Below are 19787 nucleotides of genomic sequence, written 5' to 3' on the forward strand. Positions count from 1 at the left end.
CACATTGGACGATATAGCCGTTGAGGCAGGGGCCGCCTGATGTCGTGAGCAACACGTGGACACATACCTCGAGGAGTACTCGCTGTGAGTCTTAAGGTCTGAAGAGATCTTAATATGGCACCACCCGTTGCACTTGTTGCACCTAACCGAGGTGGAGTTCGAGTGGAGCCGTTTTGTGGCATATGCAGCAGTAGAATACATTTGGTCTAGAGTTCGGTTCAATACCAACCCTGAGGAGAAGTATTTGTTTGGAGCAAACATGCTGCGAGGGATTGCTCCTGTGACGATAGATTGGGGGTGGGATACGTTACACTAGACAGGGCTCGTTTACTGGGGCGGCAGCCCTTGTTCGGAAAAACCCGAGTCATTACGGTAACGTAGAACCGGCTACCATGGGAATGCCAGTTCACAAAGGCCTGTTAAGCATTGTGAAGTCACTGGTCGTTGGCGTCTACCTCATTTAGGCCCAGAAAGTATACTGTTTCACCGGGGTGGGTTCAGACGGCAAGGGGTGTTAGATGAGTGAGTTTACGGTGGGATGTGAATTGGTGGTTAGTCTCGTGCGGATTACCTTCACATGTCAAACATACTTTGACTATGTCTGGCTCGATTCTGGATGGGGAAATGTGCCAGAGTAACGCAGGTCACACCGGGTAACTGAAGGCTATTGTTGATGTTGTAGCAGTTCATTAATCCCTGGCGGTGCAATGTAGCCACCGGTCGTTCATAAGGAAAAAAAAAACCTAATACCTACAACAAAAAATTGGCAAATATCAACGGTATTTTTTAGTCACTTGAAACTTACACGTAAAAACTACTTAATTGTCTTGGGTAAACCTTTTTTTTTATTTTTCGACATAACCTCCATCTGGGCTTATGCTGTTCTAGTTTGTTGATCCTTTCTGAGTAATAGGATTTGTCCAATTCTGAAAAATAACCATTCGTTTCTGCAACCACCACCTCCTTTAAATAAAATAATTTTCTCGCCAGCCATTTCTTCAAATTGGGGAACAAATAGTAAGCCAACTCTGGGGAATATTGGGATGCGAAACGAGTTAAACCCTTATTTTCATTCATTTTGCCACCACAACTGCTGAGGCGTGAGCTGGTGCGTTCTCGTGATGGAAAAGGAAAATCACTCGAATGCCAAATACAAAGTTATAGACCGGGCTGGCAGAAACTTGGGGTTTGGAAGAGATGCTACTAACTTAACATCACCTCGATATGCGCCAGTAGTGCCATCTCTCTGACTTTGCATATACTTTTCAAACGACCATTGTATGCATGATAAATGCGTCTAGTTGCGTCGTTGGAAAACTTAAGACTTTTCGATGTAGCCATAATAGCACATCCATTAGTTTATTTTAAAACTCTGTTCAGAGAATCATTTGTTATTCATTCATGTAAGAAATGCAACTAAGAAAATTGCAGTTTTCGCTGCACCACGCGAATTTTTTTTGCACTTTTTTAGTTAACAACTATAGGGTTTTGCGATAAGGGTAAAATGAGAAAGAGTAATTTAAACTGGATAGGTCTATGTATTCCATTATGCACAGTACATGATATCGCTCAAATGCTCGTCACGGCTTCACACCGTGGCAATCTGAGAGATTCAGTTGAAAGATCTGGTTAAATTTGAAAAATGGCCTGCAACTTCAGAAAACCCCACATGGGGCAAGAATTAACTCACCAGTATCATTTGTTGGTATTTTTTCAAGTAGCATAAACATATAACAGCGCTTACTGTTCCGCCGAGTTTTGACCTCATTTTAGTGGGTTTTGTCCAATGGAAACTTCTTATCGGCTTGTCCAATGCCTTCCTCCTCCTCACACTACTGGTATATATATACACAGTTATATAGTTATATATATTTTATAACTTTTATCCGAAACTTTTTCTTCTTATTTAATTTAACACTCAATGTAATTGCGCAACCGTTTCTCACAAAACGCAAACTATTAATGGTTTACAACTAAAACAAAGTAGTCTAACCGCTGAATCTTACACTTCTAACTCTTTGAATACAAGCTTATGTCCGCTACTGTATGTGCATGGTTGCGTGATTGGGAATAAAAAATTGTGAAGAACGAATGCAGGGCTTTGTTATGCGTAAAATGCAACACCTTTTGCGTTCCGCATGACAACGTGACATATAGCGAAGTTATTTTCATAGCCAGTAGTGACTGATTCATGTTAAGAGATGGAAATGGGATTTGGAATATACTCGTACTTATGTTGCAATATAGTAAAGTACAAAATTTCCACAACTTTATATTCATTCAATCATTCACTGCATTTTTTAGATGGCTTTGATTTTGTTATTCACGGTAATATCAGTGGTAGAGTTTACATTAGCGATAGGAATTCATAATATACTTTTTATGACGCACCGAAAACCTGTATGGCAATCTAAAGGAGTCACTTTAATTTTAGAAGCGACAATATGCGAGATTCAATTAATCACATGCAATATGGGAATGCAAAATATTAAAAACAAATCGCAGAACACGATTTGCATATTAATATTAATAAGGTTTATTTACTTGTTTATATTTAAATTTATTTATTTTTTCTCCGTAAAGAAATTTTGCTCACCCCAAACAAAAAATAAACAATTAAGAAAATAAGGAATTGAACTTTAGGCATTTCGGGTATATGAACATTTATGTATTTCGGTATATGAACACCCTTTTTGGGTGTTTGGCCGAGCTCCTCCTCCTATTTGTGGTGTGTGTCTTGACGTTGTTCCACAAATGGAGGGACCTGCTGTTTCAAGCCGACTCCGAACGGCAGATATTTTTATGAGGATCTTTTTCATGGCAGAAATACACTCGGAGGTTTGCCATTGCCTGCCGAGGGGCGACCGCTATTAGAAAAATGTTTTTCTTAATTTTGGTGTTTCACCGAGATTCGAACCGACGTTCTCTCTGTGAATTGCGAATGATAGTCACGCACCAACTCATTCGGCTACGGCGGCCGTCCGTTACATGATATATTATATTTTCAAAATTACGATAAAATGTTTAAAATTGATTTCTTGCCAATTCCAGTACAATATTTGTTCACCTACAACATGCGCAAATTTATCAACTACTTTGACGAAGCTGGTTCAAATGAAAGGAGAACTCTTAGCGGCCTAACCACAAAAAGGCCTATCATACGGTATCTAAAAAAAGCCAATGGTTGAGTTTTCTAACTTGATTGAATGGATAAATTCATTTAGCCAAACAAAAGTCTTGTCGAATGTGATGAAAAATGCAAAGTTCAAGATCTGCTACCATACACAGGTACTGAAAAAATTATGACTACAAATGAATGTAATCTGGAAAAAGCGGATAAAAGAGACTTTGTTCCCATTGAAAGACATCATTTTTACAAATACAAGAAATATCAACCGCGCGGGAGGTTCGCGAACTATCTGTGTGGTCGACAATCGTCTGTCATGTTTCGAGACCACAGCTCAAAACTGAGGAATAAATAAAAATAAGCCGCAAAAAATAAAAGAAAATCACCCTATCTGTACAACCTCCAACACAAACCAAACATTGGACCACATCCTCAACAAATGTCCGAATCACGCCAACGCAAGAAAAGAAATACTAAACTCAGAACAAATAAGCGACATCCTCGCCATTCCCAGTCATTCAAACATCGAAAAAATAAGCAAATTCATTAAAACTATCGAAATGACAATATAACAAAGAATCCAGACACCCACAGACGACACAGAGCTGATGGCCTCTGCAGCCAATGCTCAAACATAATTTTAGTACTGGTATTCATACCAGTCACTAAATAATAATAATAATAATAATAATAAAATAAAGCCGCAGGGTGGTGTGCTATAACACTTGCTTTTCAACTTCTATATTTTGAAGCTCCCCCAACCACCTGAGGGAGTTTCCTTGGAATACTATGCTGACGATTATTCGATAACGCATCCGGCGTATCTCGCCAGCCTCTCTTTTATTGCGGGCAATATCCAACTTTCACGCACTAAATCCATGACGACCCTCTTTGCCACCTGGACGAAGAATGTCAAGCCGCAGCTAAATGTGAAAGTCGATGATATACATACCATACCGACCGTTAAGAAATGTTCCTGGCAACATTTAAAGCAATTGGACGGCCGGTACTAAATTACACTGCGCCGGTCTGGCCGGCTGGTAACTGTGACTCGAAGTGGATATCCCCCTTGCAACACTTTCACAAGCTACCGAAATGAACGAAAAATTAACGACAATGCAGACAGATTTTTCTGAGATGCTTCAAAAACTGCTGATATTACCGAGACGCATTTAAAGCTCATTAAAGTCGCATAACATATTTGAAGCTCTTGGGTCTGGCTTTACAATTATCACATATTAAGAATAGAATATTAATATAATATAATAAATACATACACATATTATAAATATAACATTATGTTCAGTTACTATTTATCTCATTTATATTTAATTTGAACACCAGTTAACAACATTGTTCATCATGTAAATTGAAGTCCAGGATGACTTTAAAAACGCTGAGCATTTTTGAAACGGAAGAAAACAACGCATAGAAATAGTACGACACCGTAGATAAGCAACGGATGTGTTCTAAAAACCCGCAAATCGAAACGATACAAACGTTTTGCACAGCAAGCACGTGCTTGCGCGTATTGTATAACTGGCTTAATTGCACTGAATCTAATAAACTACGCTAAGATACAATTACCGTTTTTATCCAACATACGAGTACATGTTCTTATTCTGAGCCACGCCACCGAAGATAAAAAATGTAATGTCTGTGCCAGTTACCGGGGGCTAATGTTTGCGCGCCAGCGCCAGTACTGCGTTTTTGCGGTTATTGAACTTTTGATGAAAGTTTAAAGCCAAGACAGCAGCATATGACTTGTGTTTTCCCCCGCTCAGCGCTATTAAAGCAATGGTGGTATTCATTACACAGGTCAACTCGCTTGTTTGAAGGAGTTACCAGATAGCAATGATAATTTTTTAATCTTCTTTACTTCGACTTTGACGTCGATGACACGTCGGGCAGTCACTTTTGAAGGAGAACGTTCACTAAACCAGTCGTGAATTGGCGATAAAAAAAATGAACAGCAATCATAAACCGATTCTCAATTACCTTCATTAAAGGAAATTTACCGAAAAATTGGGAGCATGGGTGCCTCACGAGCTCAATGAAAAAAAAAATCAAAGAAATTGCTTCTCAGCATCTCAAACCATACTCCTTCATAACAACGCCAGGTCCCATGTTGCACAAGTCGTCAGAGGCACACTCCAAGAGTTCCAATGAGAGGTCATTCAGCATCCTCCGTATTCTCCGGACCTTGCACCGACTGATTACCATCTTTTCCGCTCCCTGTCAAACAATATGCGTGGCGTTACCTTCGATAACGAAGAGGTCCTTAGGTCCAACTTCTTTGACACAGGACCAGGCGATTTTTGGCGGAACGCCATCAACAAAGAGGTTGTAAACAGCAACGGCGAATATATAATTGTTTATCTTATTGATATAATTGTTGTTTTTGTTTAAATAAAGGTCTTCGGTAAAAGCGCTACGAACTTATTCCCCAACCTAATACATTGCACTGACAAGTTTAGTAAGCTGCTACAACAGCAACAATGTGTTGTCGCTTCGGCGGCGTTTTAACACTTGTAGGTTTCGAAATATAGTTCATTCATCATACATTACCATTCAATAAATACAATTTTACCTCTCTTAAATAATTTCGTTGCCGGGTGCCGTTCTCACAATAACTAACCTCAAATTGTCTTCAGTTTTTGTAAACAGTGCGTACTAAGAATCGAATGTCCAAGTATGATGCAACTATTGAAATACTTACAAAGTTTTCTAATGTTCTAATTAGATGTGAAAAGAATTAATTTTCATTCCGACATGGATTTTCACTTGCATAAACTTTGCAAGATATTAAGACATTTGCCATTATTTGGCGACAAGCGACCACTATTAGAAAAATACACATCAACTCCCATTCGCCTACGTCGGCCAGTGAAATAACATTGTCAATTAGAAGTGAAGCCTTTTTGATTACAAACATACACTTGCCAGAAAAAGTATTCGTACACAAAGAAATGAAAGTAAAAAAAACGAAAACATTTTAAACGTTTATGAGAAATGTTTAATTATTAATTTTTTTACAATTTCTATAAATTTTTTCCTATTACATATTTAAAAATTAAATTTCACAAAATAAAAACAAAAAACTTCACTTCAACGAAGCAGAAGTTTCCGTACACATGAAAACAGGAATTCCCAGCAGTATGTAGTGGCATATTCATACCCAATAACGCTTTTATTTTAATTTGTAATTGATTTTGCTGTGACTACATTACTTTGGAGTTATTTTAAAGTCTTTGTGTACAAGAAATAGCTATGAGCCTCAAAACTAAGGAAATTAGTGTTGGCTAGAGAAAACTTATCCTGAAACTTTGAAATGAAGGCAAATCTTTCCCGAAATTGGGTAAATCATAGGAAGCAGTCACTCTTTTGTGCGCTATGTCGTGCAAACATACAACTGGTTTAATTGTGTAAAAGCCAAGTTCTGGTCGACCTAGCAAACTGAGCGTACGTAAAAATTAACCACATTGCAATATGTGAAAAATAATCCTCGTATTACGGCTTCTAAAATATGTAAACACATTTAAAATGCCTTTGGCAAGAATGTGCACGACGAAACTGTACATAAAATACTTAAAAAGATGTGTATCGCGGACATGTAGCACGTAGAAAACCGTACATATCGCACCCTAAATACAAAAGGGTCACAAATCAAAATGTACCTTTTGCTCAAATATGAGCGAGACGTTATCAATAAAACGGTCCGCGGATTACATATGGCAAAAATAAATTTTTTGTTTTTTGGTAGGACTGTTATAAGCTTACATGGCAAATTTCAGCGTGATATGTCACATAGTTTGTTTTCTGTGCTACTGTAAACAAGTCAAGCTCGAGTGTGGAAAATTTTGAGTTGTGCCCCTTTTGTATTTAGGGTGCGATATACGAAATCAACAGAAAAAAACGCATAGATTTTGCAAACGAATATATTAACAAGCCTCCAGAATTTTGGGAACGTGTTCTATTTTCGGATGGGAGCAAATATTGCATATTTGGCATTAAAGGAAGAAAACTAGAAAAATCAAATCTTGTATGAACTGTGAAGTATGGCGGGGGAGGTGTGATGGTTTGGGGGTGTATAGCGGCGCAAAGAGTTGGCAAACTTGTTTTTATAGAATCAACAATGGATGAATTTTCTTATTTAAATATTATATTTTAAAGACTAGCATGATGCAAAACGTTCAAAAGTTGGAGCTTGGTGATGATTTCTGGTTTCAGCATGATAATGATCCCCGAATGCTTGGGATAACGTATAATATTAAGTTCTGGTTGCTGTATAACAAAAATCACCAATTGCGCATCCCGCCCCAATCTCCACACCTAAATCCCATTGAGAATTTTTTTTTTCAATTAATAATCTAAAAAATACAGTATTTCTTACAGACCATGAAAACAGATTAATGCTAAATAAATAAATTTCAATTGTAATAAGTGAAAGAAAAGGATAACATTTCTTATAATTTACAGAGGAAAATTATTAGGTAATACTAAGAATTTAGTTCAACAATTCATTTAGGACCAATTTAAAGTGGTTCTTTGTGGAAGAAAAATCCAGGCCAGTATGATTTGAAAGCGAATTAAAATCTCCCAGAGTTCTAGATATCGAGTTCTAGTTCTTACCATCCCTAACCAGAAAAAATCATGATTCCGTAAACTTCGCTGAGGAATATTGAAATTGACTTTCTCGAGTAGTAATGGGGAGTCAATAATCCCATTTATTAAATCAAAAAGGAAAGTAATAGAGAGAATAGTTCCATTTGTGGCATTTATAGGAGCGCAGGATCCGTCAGCACAGTATAACCTCGAAGGAAATGCTTAAAAACGTAATAATTAATGAATGGAGCAAAATTACCAAAGAGGATATTTCTAAATTGGTCTATTACCAGATCGACTTACGGATGTGCTCAAGCGGAAAGGTTATCCCACAAGTTACTAACACCTTATTTTTGTTTTTGGTAAATACGAATACTTTAACCGTATATTGCAATGCACGTATACTTTTCCTGCTTCGTTGAGGTGAAGTTTTTTGTTTTTGTTTTGTAGAATTTAATTTTTAAAGATGTACTTAGGAAAAAATGTATAGGAATTGTAGAAAAATTGCTGACTAAACATTTCTCATAAAAGTTTAACATGTTTTACTTGCTTTTACAATGAATTTCTTAATACGTTGCTCTGATTTCTTTGTGTACGTATACTTTTTCTGGCAAATGTACATATATACAAAATAACATACACAACAATGTGCGTTGACATTGAAGTGAAACTGTCACTCTTGTCATTGATTAGGGCGCAGCGTCATCTGTCTCTAACTTTTCCTATCCTAGCTCTGAACGCAACAATTCATAAGGCTTTACATACCATACCTTAACATAACATTCCCATGGCAGTCGGTTCTACTGTACCGGAATGATTCGAATTTTTCCAGACCAAGTGCTACCGCCCCAGTAAACTAGCTCTGTCTAGTGTACCGTACTCCTACCACATTCAGGGCTTTTATGTCGGTTAAGTTATGGAAATAGTAACTGTATCCATCCGGAAACATTCGCCATTTTTTAGTTTTTGCGTTTGAAAGGGCGTTATTTAATACAATCCTAAGGATTATTTCCCTTTGTAGTGCCTTGTTTCACGTAACGATCTACAAAATTTGGACTTCGACCACTCTTTTTGACAATTTTGCGTTACGAAAGTGCCTCCGTGCTCAAGTTACCGATTTGTCCTTTTCCGCGATCAGTTTAACCTTTCAGCTTTCCCATTTTATTAGAATTAAGAAGTTTTCGACCAACCACAATGAATGCGTAAAACGATCTCCTTTCACAGCTTTAATGCGCAAATAATGTAGGCAAACCGAGCGTCCCTATTCAAGTGAACCAATAAGCCAAGCACAATATTCCAGCTGTTGCAGCTTGATGCATGTTTACTTTCGAGGAAATACACTCTTAACTTGGTTGTTTTAATAACCATTTTATTCTATAAAAATTATTGTCTTTAATCAAGTGCACCGGACGGTACATACCAGTATCACTTATCGTACCATATATTACAAGCAATTTAGTAGTGAATTTACAGGCACAACTTTCTAAATTTCGCACTTATCGCGCGTCAAACATGTACTCAATGTATTCACGGAAGAAAACGTAATATATCAAGCCTTCAAACGATTAACCGTAATGCATTTACATCTTACACATGCTTTTTTACTAATTAACAGCATTACACTAAATAATTTCATTCAAACATAGCTGCAATAGGGTTGTCCTAAATACAATGTTCCAGTTAATTTTGTTTGGCCGCCCTTTTGGTTAGATCACACTTGTCAGATTGGATTTGACGGTCGTAACGTCACTTTTACCATGACAGTCGGCCCTACGTTACCGGAACCACCCGGATTTATATCCCACCAAGGACTGTCACTTCAGCAGCATTCCGCATACATTTATGGGAAATATTTATGCTGCTACAACAATAATAGCAACAGTTGTAGAGCTGACTGCCAGTACGAAATTAGTGCTTACTCGCCACATTCGATGAAGAGGCAGATAATATTTGAGAGCAATTTAAAAAGATATGGTTTTGATACCAGTACTCAAAAATATTTGCAAAAACTAAAAGTGGATAAGATTTTTTACCAAAAAACATTTACAAACTACTGAGATAGATCACTGAGGTCATAGCCCTTGGTCATGAAAAATAAAACACTTTCCGGCATGTAAAGCCGCCTGCCATGGAAATTTAAGGACCCCAGCTAGGAGATTAGAAAGTTCACAGTTACCTGTGCTAAGGAGCTCTCTCGATGGTCAACAGTTCCCATAATACTTTTAAAGTTTTTGGTTTGTTTGTTAGATGGCTTTTGTGCTTAATGTACACACGAAACTCACTTTTCCATATCGGTTTAGGCGTATGGCTGTGACAACAAAATTATTTCCACGATCATTCTTAAAATTATATTATATATATATATATATACATATATATATATGTATATGTATATATATAATTGACGCTTACACCCTTTTTGGGTGTTTGGCCGAGCTCCTCCCCCCAATTGTGGCGTTCGTTTTGATGTTGTTCCACAAATGGAAGGACCTACAGTTTTAAACCGACCCCGAACAGCAGATATTATTTATGAGGAGCTTTTTCATGGCAGAAATACAGTCGGAGGTTTGCCTTTGCCTACCGAGGGGCGACCACCATTCGAAAAAACTTTTTCTTCACTTTGATGTTTCATGGAGATTCGAACCAACGTTTTCCGAATGCGTCTTGATAAACAAAATGTTTGTTTAGAGAATTATTGACCACCCACGTAATATGTTTGGATGTACAAGGTCCGGCACTCGAAGTGTAACCAACTTCAGACCGCTCGCGCAGCTGCTGCACGGGAATCAGCTGTCTGTTAGTTGGCTGACAGTCCAGAGAATTGTTTACAAGCGCGCCGAGGCATTTCGTCGAGATACTGGTTACAATGATACTGGTAGCATCGCGAAACGTCATAGAGGTAGTCATCAAAAGACTGCAACATCACGTGAAATGGTTCAAAAAGTGAAAAAGCGACTTGAGCGAAATCCACTACGATTGCCAATCAAATGGCGATAGAACTGAAAACATCCGACCGTAGCTTCCACCGCATACTAAAAAATTATCTCAAAGTCAAGCCTTACAAGATCCAAAAGGAGCCTGATCTCACTACAAAGCAGAAACAAGTCAGACTTGATAGTGCGAAGGAGTTGCTTCGCTTGGCCGATAGCGATCAAATTTTGAAAATTGTGTTTTCTGCTGAGAAAATTTTTCAAATTGAGCAATTCGTAAACTCCCAAAACGATAGGGTTTATTTGACCGACCGTTCATACGAAAATTTGAGTCTTGGATTGGCCACCAGGAGACAGCACTCGCCACAGCTAACGGTTTTGGCCATTGTAACCGTAGATGGGCGCTTTTTAATTGTTTTCATCGAGCCTGGCGCCTAGGTAAAAGCGAAATATTGTCGGGAAAGTATTATAGGGGTTGATTTGAAGCCGTGGGCAGACAAACATTTCGGTGGCAGACCATGGACATTTCAACAGGACTCGGCACCGATTCACAAAGTTCTAGTGCACCAAGAGTGGCTAAAAAACAACGTTCCGAACTTCATAATGTCCACTCCCTAGCTCTCAAATTCACCAGACGCAAATCCGATGGATTAATTGGGCCGAACTAAGAGATCCACCAGGTTCGAGTCGCTGAAAAAAGCCATTGTCCGCGAGTGGCCCAAAATCCTGCAAGACACATTAGGCAGCTTGCGATTCGTTTCTGGACCGTCTCAAGGCCATAGTCAAGGCAGAAGGTGGTCGTGTCGACCAAAAGTAAATTGATTCTTAATTTTCTATTATTTCACATATTTTTTACTTTGAATTGAATAGAAGTGATTTTCCAAACTAAATTTAAGACCTTTTTAATTCGTTGCCCTTCAAGTGCCGGACCCTGTAGAAAAAATATAAAAATATTAGGGATGTTCATTAATAGTATAATACACTCATACACATTTCTATATACACCATTATACATAGTAGCCAAACCATCGTTTAAGAGTTATTGCGAATATTTTGTGAAAATAAGATCAACCCTAGATCCACGGTCAAGTCAACTGCGACTGAAAATATTGTCATTGCTTTATTTAAAAAAATTCAAAACATTGCTTCACATGAGTACATATGAATATATCTACCCATGGCAATTGCATGTGCAATATAGTTTCTGAAATAATTTTTGCCAACGACATAGCTACAGGCATGCTAACTATTTTACCTGTGACGGGTAATTTGATACCAGCCAATGGATGCTGAAGCTAAACTAAATAATGTCTGTAGATATAAATTTACGCTCGATGAGCAAACAGTAGCAGGTGTAAATATGTAGATATACTTGTATACATTCATACACACATCGTATGGCTATCGTCACAATGCCAAACACCACTGCAGCTTTAGGTTGACAGATGGCTGACTATGCATTGTTTCAGCATTTCGTGGTAAGTGAAAAATATCTACTTATGGCCTGTATTTCAATCATATAAAAAATATTTTAATTGCCAGAAGTTTGGTAAGGATCAAGAAATCTATGTACCACTTAATTAATAATAGTTATCGTTCGAACTCAATCTAGGCTTGCAAACTTTGCGTCAAATAACCAATTAGTTTGGATTGAACGGCAAAAAAAGAGAGTGTGGAAATTATGTTCCTATGTTGCTTCGTTTTCAATTGCATCCCATTTTTTTTTTTTTTGCTTCTGGCAGCCCTCCACTCAGCCATGCTTTTCAATTATTGTTAATTTAGGTGAAACTGCCAGAAAAGTTCTACGTCAAGCTGGATACCATGGTAGAGTCGCCCGAAGAAAGCCTTTCATTTCTCTTGTGAACGGACGTAAACGCATCCAGTTTGCTAACGAGTACATAAATAAGCCTCCCGAGCTCTGGAAAAAAGTAATATTTTCAGACGAAAGTAAATTTTGTATATTCGGAATAAAAGGCCGTCAAATTGTTTGGCGAAAGCCTGGAACTGCTCTTGAAAAGCAAAATCTTGTTGACACGGTTTAGCACGGAGGGTGGAGGGGTTATGGTTCGGGGCTGCATTGCGGCAAATGGGGTGGGTCAGTTAGAATTTATTGATTCGACAATGGAGAAATGGGGATACTTGAACATACTAAAACGGAATTTAAAGCAAAGTGCAGAAAATCTCGGCTTATCAAGAACATTTTGGTTTCAACAAGATAACGACCCGAAGCACACAGCCGAGATCGTTAAGCTTTGGCTCTTGTACAACGCCCCAAAACAGCTTAAAACACCGCCACAGTCCCCAGATCTTAACCCCATCGAGCATCTGTGGGATCTTTTGAAAAAAAGAATTCGTCAGCAAGTGATTACTAGTAAAGAGGTTTTGCGGAGTGTCATGCAGGCAGAATGGAGGAAGATAACAGCAGAGGAAGCAGAGAAACTAGTAAGTTCAATGACAAATAGGCTGAGTAAAGTCCTGAAGCAACGTGGATATCCAACTAAATATTAGATTTAATTTTTGCATATAGCATATCATGTTTTTGTATTAGACTTTAAGACTGAACGCAGACTTTATGGTCGCTTTATTTACTTGTTACAGCCATTATTCACCGTTATCTAAAAACTTATGTGAGGAATCTGGAAATTTATTTTTGTTTTTGAAACTTAAACATATAATAAACATATAAATATATACAAATTTATAAATATTATAAAATCAGGTTGTGTGTTTCATTCACTAAAAAGTTATTGTAGGGTGAACGCAGACTTTGTGGGGCATGTGTAAGAACTATCAGATTTTTTTCTTTATTATTTGAACAACGCCAACATTTCAACTTTGAACTTTGATATCACATTATAACTATTATTAAAATTAGTCTTACCGGAAAGTCGTAGCATCCAAATGAACCGCAATAACGGGAAGATAACAGCCGTAATAAATCGAAATACAGTACGCAACAGCTGCTATTTACCGAAATGCTGCATCAAATTGTTTTTGTTAAATTTCCTGCTTACTACGAAGGGCAAAATTCGCCTTGACTTGTATGAAACACAATAACTGGATATTACGATCTTTGTCGGATTGGGAAGACGAACTTCGTTGCCACAAATTATACTTGATTACACCTCTACTACTATACCCACGCGTTTTTAAACTTAGCCGCACAAGCTGCCCCAGCCGCGAAACCTGCTGCTTACACTAGTGTACTGGGACAAAAGTTACTGGTTTTGTAGAAATATTTATTTGTAGTATTTTCTGGGCGTTTATATTTAAGTGGTACTTGGTCAAGTAAGAGTGACGATGGCGTATGCCATGAAAATTATCACTATAATTTCCTTTTCTTTTGATGGAACATTTTCTTCCATCTGAACTTTTTTAAACATCTTTACAAGTAATTATACGCCAACTAAATCGTATTCTCCGATGAACTAAACGTTTCTTATTAGCTTTGTTTGCTAATTGGCTTCCCACATTCCATTAAAACGGGAAAAAGCAGCATACGAACTAAACACACATATTCACCGAGATGACAAGCAAAGAACGGCTCCGACCCCATGTGTTCTCCCATCACTTCTTTTGGGAGAAATATTACGAATTTTTCAATGAAATTCACAGGAGATGTTCACTTCGTGCTTATTTTGCTAAAACTAGCACCAACACTATTCTGTTAATAATAGTTTTTAAGTTATTTGTTGATAAAGTTTGTCTTTTATCTTCACCAAATTTTGATAGAATAAGTGCATTTATCACATTTATTTTAATAAATATTGAAACTATATTAACATACACATACGTTTTTAACTCTTTTTATTTATTTATACCACAAATTAACCATTTATATTGCATTTTTAAGTTGCTAACTCCAAATATGCCAGCTAAATTTACAATATCTGAAAAGCATGGCTGAATGGAGTGCTGCCAGAAGCAAAAAATAAAAAAAATAATAGAATGCCATTGAAAACGAAGCAACATAGGAACATAATTTCCACACACTCTTTTCTGTTAGAATAATGAAGGAATGGGGGTTTACAACCTCTAAAGTGTATATATTGAGTTCATAAATACAATAAATACAATATCGATATGATTTTCGAAATACAGTTCCGCTTCACGTAAAACTCCGATGTGCAGCGGAGACGGTGTTTGACTATTAAGGGTGATTTTTTTTGCAGTGCGGCCGAAGGCCGCCTACGAAGAAAAAAGTTGTACGCAAAATGTTTTAATTATTCTTTTTTATATATAGATATTTAATATATAAAAAAGAATATATATAATATATTCATAATATAGGGAAAATTTGGAATTAAAAATCGCGCGATTTTTTATTCCAAATTTTCGCCTGCGGCGCTTTTTTTTCTTTTTTTTTAAATATATATATGTATAATATAGTGAAAATTTGGAATTAAAAATCGCGCGATTTTTTATTCCAAATTTTCGCCTGCGGCGCTTTTTTTCTTTTTTTTTTTAAATATATATATGTATATATATATATCATATATTCATAATATAGGGAAAATTTGGAATTAAAAATCGCGCGATTTTTTATTCCAAATTTTCGCCTGCGGCGCTTTTTTTTCTTTTTTTTTTTAAATATATATATGTATATATATATATCATATATTCATAACATAGGGAAAATTTGGAATTAAAAATCGCGCGATTTTTTATTCCAAATTTTCGCCTGCGGCGCTTTTTTTTTCTTTTTTTTTAAATATATATATGTCTATATATATATATCATATATTCATAATATAGTGAAAATTTGGAATTAAAAATATATATATCATATATATATGTATATCATATATTCAAAATGCATACAATCAAACATACTTTACTGAAAATCAAGCATTAATATATATATGTATATAAATATATACATATATCCATAAATATACCTATATATATATATATATATATATGAATAGACGTATATAATATAGAAATAATTTGTAAAATTTTGTATTTCTAGTCATTTATTATCTTCTAAAATTGTTTATTTATACGATGTCTGGCAGCACTTCGGCTGGTTGTAGTAACCAAAATAGGAGGATTCTTGGTCAATTTTACAATTTTTAAACTCAAATAACTTAAAAACTATAAGCCTCCGGTAGGTTCTGTTTTCAGTTTTAAGATGGGGATACACCCCTCTACCCCCCCTTATACCCCTTTTTTTAAAAGGGGCGGGAGAACAAACGGGGATTTCCCCCAAAGAACTGCACCGCATTACGTTTTGATCATTTTTGTAGTAAAACTAGTAGTACTAAAATTCCAATTTTGCGATCAAAACTATTTTGTTACATGAATTATATCAAAGGAAAAAGTCAAAACTATTTGATAATTATAAGCAGCAGAAAAAACGCACATAATATTAGCTGAATACAACGAAACAAACGAGACAAATTTTCACAATTCAATTCCACTCTCTGAATTCGCCCTGAATAACACGAAAGAAATAAAAAGAATTACTGAAAGCTGGTAAACAACAAACTAATTGAAAGGGTAGGGTTGCAGGGTTGCTTTTGAAGTTGCCACTTTGAAACGAAATTTTTTGTTTTAGAATTATGTCAACTTTGCAGTGGGGTCGTCTTATTATTGTGACGATTTCTGAACATTCGTAAAACCAAACGATTGAGATACTAAATCAAAGACATGAATGCCAGGTGACAAAAGACAAATTGCTAAAAAAAAAAGGAGTTGCCAAATCTAGAAATTACGATAGTCATTATGCAAGGCGAATTGAGTACTGAACAAAAGAGTTACTTTATTTTTGGCGATTTTGACATGTCTGACGTTAAAGCACTTACCATTAACTAACAAAAGGAGCAGGGGAAATCACATGTTTGTGAAAATACAGTGAATGACTTGGTAATATTGTGATTTGTGAGGTTTAAACTACTGAGAACGAAGTGCCGCGTGTTAAATTGAGACAGCACAAATGTATATAAAGTCTCTAAATGAAGTATTTTGGGTTTTATGCGGAAGACGCCGTGACAAGAAAGTGTATGTGTGTGCCTATAACTACTTGTGTGCGGTAGTTTCTATTGCTTTCACCTACTCTTCCTCCTCACAAAAAGTAACTCACCTGCCTTTTGTTCGTTTATTCAAGTGCTCTGATAACACACCGAATTCGGAAGACGCAACCATGTAATCTATCATCCTTGAGTTTTACGTTTTTGTCCACCATGATGTATTGATCATTCATCCTTGGCTTTCCACTTGTTTGCGTTTATTCTTCTTCTTCTTTTCAATTGTTTATTTTCTGTACTGACTTGTATTTATAATTCTTGCTAACCGTAAAAAACATTAGCTTACATTTCTAGAATAAGTCCATCTAGTTACAAGACTGTTTCCTAATACTTAAGATTTTATATTTTTGTTTGAGTTTATTTAGCAACTCTACTATCTTTTTACAATATTTGAATCAAATCGTCCCCTTAGTATAACAATAGCCTATGTGCTCATAGGCTATTATTTTTTTATTTAATATTTGGATTCTCCATCGTCTATTTTATATGTGGTCAAAATATTGGCAATTTCTAGTTCCACAAAGTGGGTCAAAACGTCAGTCAAAAAATAATAAATATTTACAGACATAACGAGATTTGAGTGAGAGCTACTTTCGACAAAAAGTTTGAAATTCATTTTCTCAAAACATCAAAAAATTTATAGGCTATTTTAATACTAAGGGGACGAAATAATCATGGGTGCCGTCTTTTTCTAACAGAAACATGAAATACTCACAAAGTGGATAGCAAAGGAAAATCGTATCGCAAGCTCATAAAAAGTTATGTGCTGTTTATGGTGACGAAGCCTTAAAAGAACGGCAGTGTCAAAATCGGTTTGCCAAGTTTCGTTCTGGTGATTTTTCACTCAAAGATGAAAAACGCTCTGGTCGTCCAGTTGAGATTGATGACGCCCTAACCAAACCAATAATCGATTCGGATCGTCACAGTACAACACATGAGATTGCAGAGATGCTTCAGTTATCACATACATGCATTAAAAATCAATTAAAACAACTTGGCTATGTTCAAAAACTCCATACACGGGTTCCTAACGAACTGAAAGAAACGCATTTAACGCAGCGCACTAACAGCTGCGATTTGCTAACAATTTTACTAAAGTCAACGGAAGTGAACGTTTGGTCGAGAGAAGCATAGGCGCAAAGTGTGTTTATTTTGATGCTTGCTTTTATTTCCATAACTAAGGCGGAGATACGGAATTGGAGGTAGAAACATTTTTGTGAATCGTTTTTTTTAATTAATGTAGTAATTCCTTGCTTGCTGGAAGTGATGTCGGGTAAATTATGAAAGTGGTATTGGCAAGATGAGGTTAATTTAAAATTATTATTGACGAGAAAACAGCACATTCAAGTAGGATCGATTCAAATCAAGGAGAACAATATTGAGGAACTCTATATTAAATTTAAGAGTAACAATGACAACCTTATTTTAGGCTGTGTATATATACCGCCGCATACCACGTACGAAGCCTATCACACGCACTTATCTGCTATCTCTTTTCCTTCCGATAGCTTCCAGAATGCCAGTCTATTGGTCCTTGGCGACTTCAACATGGCAAGTAGCTTACCCAGAAATGAATACACGAGATTGTTATACGACAGCTATTCTACATCCGGATGCAAGCAATGCAATCATGTATTCAATGAACAGGGAAACTTACTCGACCTTTGCTTCAGCAACACCGACACAATCCCGTATGGTACTGTTGCTCTGGTTCCTGAGGATAAGTATCACCCGGCCCTAGCTTGTCAGCTCAACTTCCAGCCTAGCTTAACACCCGTCGGTATCCCTAACTATGCTTTCAAGAAAGCGGACTATGCCAGCTTGAATGTCTTTTTTATGAGAACCAATTGGCGCCGTAGTCGAATGGGTTGGTGCGTGATTACCATTCGGAATTCACAGAGAGGTTGTTGGTTCGAATCTCGGTGAAAGCAAAATTAATAAAAACATTTTTCTAATAGTGGTCACCCCTCGGCAGGCAATGGCAAACCTCCGAGTGCATTTCTGCCATGAAAAAGCTCCTCATAAAAATATCTGCCGTTCGGAGTCGGCTTGAAACTGTAGGTGGAACAACATCAAGACGCACACCAAAAATAGGAGGAGGAGCTCGGCCAAACACCTAACAGAAGTGTACGCGCCAATTATTTATTTATTTATTTATTTTTTTAATTGGACAGATTTATACCAGCAAGAATCTGTTGATGATAAACTGCGATGGCTCTACAACATTATTCAGGAAGGTGTTACTCAATTCGTGCCGGTATACTTCAGCAAACCCAGTAGATTTCCACCTTGGTTTTCTAGGGAATTGACTGAGAAAATCATCCTGAAAAAAGCAGCGCACACACAGTTTAAAAACAGAAATCCAGGCGAAACTGCACACTCTTCAGGAACCTGAGACAAAGCCTTCTGGAATTATATCAAGGATAAGAAGCGAGGGAACAGTGACATTCCAGCATCCATGGTCTGGGATAATCAATCAGCATCAAGTGGCGTGGAGATCAGTAACTTATTTGCACAGTTCTTTAAAAGCAAATATGCATCGGTGTCTGACGATAGCGTAACCCTGGCACACTCACACCCTTACACGTAATCGGTATACTTAAATGACGTTGAGGTTACCTTTGATAATGTCTTCAAGCAACTGAACTCCTTAGATCCTAGTAAAGGTGCGGGACCTGATGGCCTACCGAATGCCTTTCTTAAGAACTGCGCCAATGGGCCCTGTGAACCGCTGACACACATTTTCCAATCGTCTCTGCATTGTGGTGTTTTTCCTACAGACTGGAACAGTCACGAATTATCGACCAATCTACAATCAGTCAGCCTTGGCTAAACCTTTTGAAAATCTGATCTTACCGCAATTCTCTGCTGCTTTTGGTCCAATCATCACCACAAGACAGCATGGTTTTATTGGTAGCCATTCAACGTCAACTAACCTTTTCGCCTACACCAACTATCTACTGAACTCACTGAATACCAACACCTGTGTTCATAGCATCTATACTGACTTCAGTAAAGCGTTCGATCGAGTTGACCTGACATCTTGCTATGCAAGCTCAGAAAATATGGCGTCTGCGGCAAATCATTAGACTGGCT

The 19787-nt window shown here is 37.0% G+C and overlaps 1 protein-coding gene across 2 annotated transcripts in view; it reads right to left on the reverse strand.

Annotated features, from left to right (window-relative positions):
• LOC128868599 (activated Cdc42 kinase Ack) overlaps positions 1-14227 on the reverse strand; it is a 47603-nt gene extending 33376 nt beyond the window's left edge. The window contains exon 1 of one of the 2 annotated variants that reach the window (XR_008455136.1): positions 13544-14227. The gene's annotated coding sequence lies outside the window, so the exon portion shown is untranslated. The remainder of the gene's footprint in view (positions 1-13543) is intronic. The other variant, XM_054110875.1, reaches the window with a different exon arrangement.
• Positions 14228-19787: the final 5560 nt, after the last annotated feature.

The sequence above is a fragment of the Anastrepha ludens genome, chromosome 6 (assembly GCF_028408465.1).
Source record: "Anastrepha ludens isolate Willacy chromosome 6, idAnaLude1.1, whole genome shotgun sequence".
Taxonomy (NCBI): Eukaryota; Metazoa; Arthropoda; class Insecta; order Diptera; family Tephritidae; genus Anastrepha; species Anastrepha ludens.